The sequence below is a fragment of the Homarus americanus genome, unplaced genomic scaffold, assembly GCF_018991925.1.
Source record: "Homarus americanus isolate GMGI-L3 unplaced genomic scaffold, GMGI_Hamer_2.0 scaffold14467, whole genome shotgun sequence".
NCBI lineage: Eukaryota > Metazoa > Arthropoda > Malacostraca > Decapoda > Nephropidae > Homarus > Homarus americanus.
The window spans coordinates 7,841,990-7,848,134 of record NW_024733734.1 but is presented as its reverse complement, the minus strand read 5'-3'; positions in this window follow the sequence as shown (position 1 = coordinate 7,848,134).

Here is a 6,145-nt window from a genome sequence, read left to right as displayed (position 1 = left end):
ATCGTTGTCCAACACAAATATAGTTTTAATAAAGTTATTAATTGCTTTGTGGCTTAGTGGCTCTTCACGATATATATATATATATATATATATATATATATATATATATATATATATATATATATATATATATATATATATATATATATATATATATATATAATATATATATATATATATATATATATATATATATATATATATATATATATATATATATATATATATATATATATATATATATATATATATATATATATATATATATATATATATATATATATATATATATATATATATATATATATATATATATATATATATATATATATATATATATATATATATATATATATATATATATATATATATTGCTGTATATGCACATTGCTATTATAATATTATAATAGTAATCTATATTTATTTCAATTAAGTGTTAAATAAAATACAAGAAGAAATAACTAGCCTAATAATACTATATACGACCAAATTCCTTTAATATCTTACATTAAATCTGTATATAGAATGTTATAACAATAAGTCGAATTATTTAAATAGGTTGCAATAAGGTGGTGAGTATGCACCTAATTATATAATGTCTGTGTTTTTTCAGATTTGTCTAACTTAATTACGTCTAAACAGCAAAAGAGATGTCTCACCCCAAACTGACCACATGGTGACACTTTTCTCTAGAGTTTAAAGTACATTATGATTTTTTTGCGTACAGCTTACATCCCTCAGTAAGCATATGAGGGCCTGCTAGGGCGGGTTCAGTCATCACCAACAGTACATGACGTATACGTGGTAGGTTAAGAGTTATCCTGTCCTACACTTGTTTAACTTTTCGTTTAGGTCATCCGCTTAAATATTAAGGAGATAAAGTGACTATGTGCCGCACTGTCTAGATCACTCACTATTTTTGTATTCAATTTACTAGTCTGGGTTGGTTCGTCCAGCGTTACAGTAAGACACAACGCAACTTGGGAGTCCAAAGAGAACTTATAGTACATACCCACCAAATTATCGGGTATAAGCAGTCGATGACATACAGTGGTAGGCCCCTGACAGTCGAAGTAATATAGTAGTTGTGAGTCAATTTGCAGAAGTCCAGGACATCTTCAACCTCAGAGACTTTCCAGATGGGTCTGCATGTTATCTTATTGCAGAGATAACATTATGTCTGCTGACCATAAGTAGGAAGAAGGGCGGCTGGACATAATATTTTTTACTGCAGGAGATGCAATATACAGGAAATGTTGGGGGGTTATATACAATTACTCCCTTTAATATTAATAGAAAAAGGAAATAAATTGTAACAAAGAGTCCTTGTAATTCACTGTCGGTAGTGCCCGACCAGTAGATGTCTGCGTCCGACTCAACCTGTTGGCTGAGAGGAAAAGAATGTGTTGGGTTATCCTACCAGACCCCAGCTCGTGTCGAGGGAGCAGCCAAACACCCTGTTTTATGATTTCTTACTTTAAAACATAAAATAAAATACACAGGTCAAAGTCGTGTTTCTCTTTAACCCTTTGGTTGGCTGGGGTTTCTTACAGATGAATAAAATCGTCTTGGGTTAGCCAATATAGAATACCTAAGTGCGCCGCTGCCCTCTAAAGGGTTAAGTTAGGAGGCTGGCAATGTTTACCACTCACCAGACACACACACCCACTCGAATTGGTATTGTGACTCAGTGTTGACGTTAATAATTACGGCAGGTTATTATTCTTGCCTGTGATTCTACCGCCTCTATCCTCAGCACACAGCTGAGAACACTCGTTATTACCAGTCCAGGGGTCACGGTTGTCGCTCGCTCAGGACACGTGTTTAGACTAAGCTGAGGCATTGGGGGTCTTCCATAATAAAATCATGTGTTTACAATCAAGCACAGCAGGTTCTCTCGCATTGTGCTGATGGGTGCAGTCTCAGCCAGCTTATTTTATGAGCTAGCCACTGAAATGTGTGTGTGTGTGTGTGTGTGTTTACATAATTATTAGTACATTAAATATTTGGTTAAGGGTAAAAAAGGTCTAATGTATTAAATAATTATGCTATTAGTCATACCCCAACGAAAGGTAACTAGTTTAAGTTGGTTAGGTTTAAATTTCTTTGTAATATAATTTAGAAAAATCAAAGAAAGTACACTAGCATTCTTGATGCATAAGTATTCAGTTATGAGAGGGTAGACGGTAGGCAGCTACCACACAGGGATATACTACTGCCTGGGAAGTTATTGGAAACAAAATGTGTTGTCTAATGGTAGACCCTGCTGCCATATGGCATCACGAAAATTGTGACCAAGTCCCAGGTTGCTGATCTGTCTTTCTGCCTCATTTACACACAATTGCAGGGTCTCAATTGTTTCTCTTACTTTGACAACACAACATATATATATATATATATATATATATATATATATATATATATATATATATATATATATATATATATATATATATATATATCGTTTCTCACTAATGATTTTTTATTTCTTTATTATTATTATTATTATTATTATTATTATTATTATTATTATTATTATTATTATTATTATTATTATTATTATTATTATTATTATTACATTTTCGCCCACCAGGCCCCAATATAGGTCAGTGACCTGTGCCCGGGTGGGCTAATCAAAAAAAAAAAAAACGAACAGAAACCTTTCTGAAAGATAGAGAGGTGAGTCGTACACCTACTTCTGTCATTGTTGACTTCAATGTTCATTAGTTTATATGAACGCTTTTTTATTTAATGTATTTAGTACTGATAATGTTCCACTCCTTCGAATTGCTAGTTAGCATCAGAGTATCATTAGAATATATAATTATGATGAGCAGGATACTGTTGTTTTCTAGAAAATATAGGCCGGAACTTTGAATTTTTTAGTCATTATTTCCTTTAAGACCACCCATGACTTTTGGGAAGAAATTATGTTGTTCCTGTATTTTTCGATGTGTTTTGAAAGGATTTCATATTAATTCTTGGGTAAATTCAAGCAAACTTTACCAACCCAACCCAAATTGTATTTCAAAAACACTCCCAAAATGAACCTGACCTAACCTAACCAAACCTGACCTAACCTAACCAAACCTAACTTTATTTAACTTAACTTGACCTAACTAACGTAATTTTACCTAAAATATCTTTACTTAAATCATGTAAGGCGCAATGGGATTAATGTGTTTGCTACTTCCCAGCAGCTTGGCGTAGCCACCGTCGCGGAGGATCCAAGTGAGCTAGTCCTCTATTCCTTGGTCTAGACTCTGGACTCTAGAGTCTAGACCGTCTAGGCCGAGGTAGGTAGGCCTTCAAAAATACGTAAATAAAAATTTCATTTTTATTTTCATTAGCGTAGATCCTCTGGAAGTGAGGCTACCTGTATCTCCTTACCTTGGTCTAAGCGTCTAGCTCAACCAGTCTAGGCAGTCTACTTGGTGGAGGAAGTGCGTAATTTTAACTGCTCCATCTACACACCCGAAGGTAAGTGTATTTCCTCAATAGTTTTAGCCCTGGGGGTTTATGGTGGCTATTCTACACAGCTTTTATATTATTATATTATCGTCTTAAGCTCTACACCATAATATTTTAGCTGTAGGAGGTGTAAATGCTTCTATTAAGCTAATGAATGATCCATTTGCCGCTTCATCTCACGGTCGGTTGATGGTTTTGATATGACATTACGGTGTAAAGTTATAAATATTTTTTGCGTTAAAGGGATAGTAAAACTTAAGTCGCAAATCTTTAAGTTACTATTTATCTTAACTTTATAGCGAGGTTCCTTCTATTTTTTTAGCCTATGGTTAATTTGTATTCCCATGTTTTACAAAAACTTTTTTTGAATTATTTCGCAAATTTTGTCTTTAAAAGCGTGATTAATACAGTAATTGAAAGCTGGCCTTCTATCATCAAGTTAAATTTACAAACTTGACAAACTTCGTTATCATTTCGGTAAACTATATACCATAACGGCAATTCAAAATACTGTAAAACTGTGAAAAGTTACTATTTTTGCAGAAAAAATGTGTTAGGACATTACAATCATTAGAGGAGCCAGCATGCAGCCAAACCACTAACTCTTTATAACTTAGCTCTCATTTCCATTATGTACGATAAAATTAAATAGACTATAATATAATCTTGATGATTTTTTTAAAGTTAAAACTTTTTTTACGTTGACCAGGGTACGCTATTCAAGTATTCAACAACCTTTATCTCATAAAAAAAAAATATTATTCCACGCCTGCACTGTAAGTCTTTGGGTAATTGGTGATCTGTGCTTTTCATTACGAATAATATCATAATGATAATAATAATAAAACATTTGACTAATACTTGTACAAAGAAAAATCGGAGTCAATTTTGAAACCCCCCAACCCCCTTCCCGGCATAATCCTCCAGAATGATGCCAGATATTGCTAGTGTTGAGGAACTTCTATTTGGAACTACAGTACATATGTAGCATAAAAACTGCTGCACCTGCTAGCTCAGTGGGTATCAACAAAAGATTGAGAATATTTCTGACTCAGCATATATAGTATATTTGTGTAACAGCATCATATAGCATTGCCAGAGACGTCATTCTATTTCAGGGGTCCTCCACGAGGATAATAATATTACATTTTCGGGGATACAGAAGAAGTAATAGAAAGGCTAAGATAAAAAAAATAGATGCGAAAACAATATCGAAGTTTGAACACCTATCGGAGCTGCAGTCCTACAGTGTTACCAAATTATTTTAAGCACTTCCAGAATAGCAACAGATGTATATGGTGGCTGGTCAATTCAACCCCACTGTCCCCTGGTCAACACCACCCCCGCCAACTTGAACCTGGTCACCCTAACCCCTATCAATTCGACCCCCCTCTCAACTTTTCCCCCGTCAATCCAATCCTTGTTATTTCAACCTCGGTCAACTCAACCCCTGTCAGCTCCACCCCTGTCAGCTCCACCCCTGTCAGCTCCACCCCTGTCAGCTCCACCCCTGTCAGCTCCACCCCTGTCAGCTCCACCCCTGTCAGCTCAACCTCTGTAAACTCAACCCGAGATAAACTCTTCGCCCTCTCACCTCAAATCCTGTCAACCCATCACCCTGTCACCCCAACCGCCTACCAACTCAAACTCCGGTCAACTCATCTCCCTGTTACCTCAACTCCTGATCCACCCATTCAATCCATTTGTTTATTTGGATCTAGAAAAACAATAAGGGCGGTATAGCTGGAACGTGAAAAAAAATGTGATCTTAGCTATAAGGACATCCCACCTTAACCTTTTTAATTAATTTACCATATTTCACATTTTCGTATATATACTTACATTAATTCCTCTGTTTGATAGCATATTTTTACTGTACTAAGTTTACTTCATTCTCTTCGCCACTAATTGGCCCTGCTAGCCGCTTGGGTGATCGGTTACGTTTTTTGTTACTGTATAAAACATACTCAAATAACCCAGAGATGCTCAGAATTTTTTTTTACTGCGATTCATAAATACAGAGCAAGACGTATGCGTTAGCCTGTATTCCTTGCATTCAAACAGACAAAATGTACTAATCCAAGTTTCTGATAAGTCGATTTCAAACATTTTCATGTGCTCTGATTTTTTTCCTTTAAATAATAACTGCATGTAGGGTAGCTCATGAACTCGTCCGCGGTTATGTATGTGATGTAATTACAGTACCTCCATTCTCCCAAATTTCCACATTTTGCATAAGAGCAAACATTACCAAAACTTTCCTAGCTTTTGAATTTTACCCTGTCGGATGTCGCTTTTACCGCCACATTGCATTTTCCATAACTAATTAATGTTTTTATTTTTAAGATAATATAATATTTATCATTATATTAATAGCAGGGGCATAAAAGAGAAATCGAATGTCTGGGGAATATCGGGAGACTGAGTTGAATGAGTTCCCCGTTCACAAGGCGCCATATTTGATTTGTTCCCCTCGTCTTCATATGTGTTATTTATCCCGTGGCAGCAACATTTATTATTGTCTGCTTCTCACATCTGGCTGGTGTTGGGGTAGGTATTAGCCTTAATTGGTCTTGTAGATTGTTTTAATAAGACATTCATATAAACAAATGAACCGAGTCCGAGAGACTTTTGCAGGGCGGTATTATAGTCTTATATTCCCTCGGCTTTATGA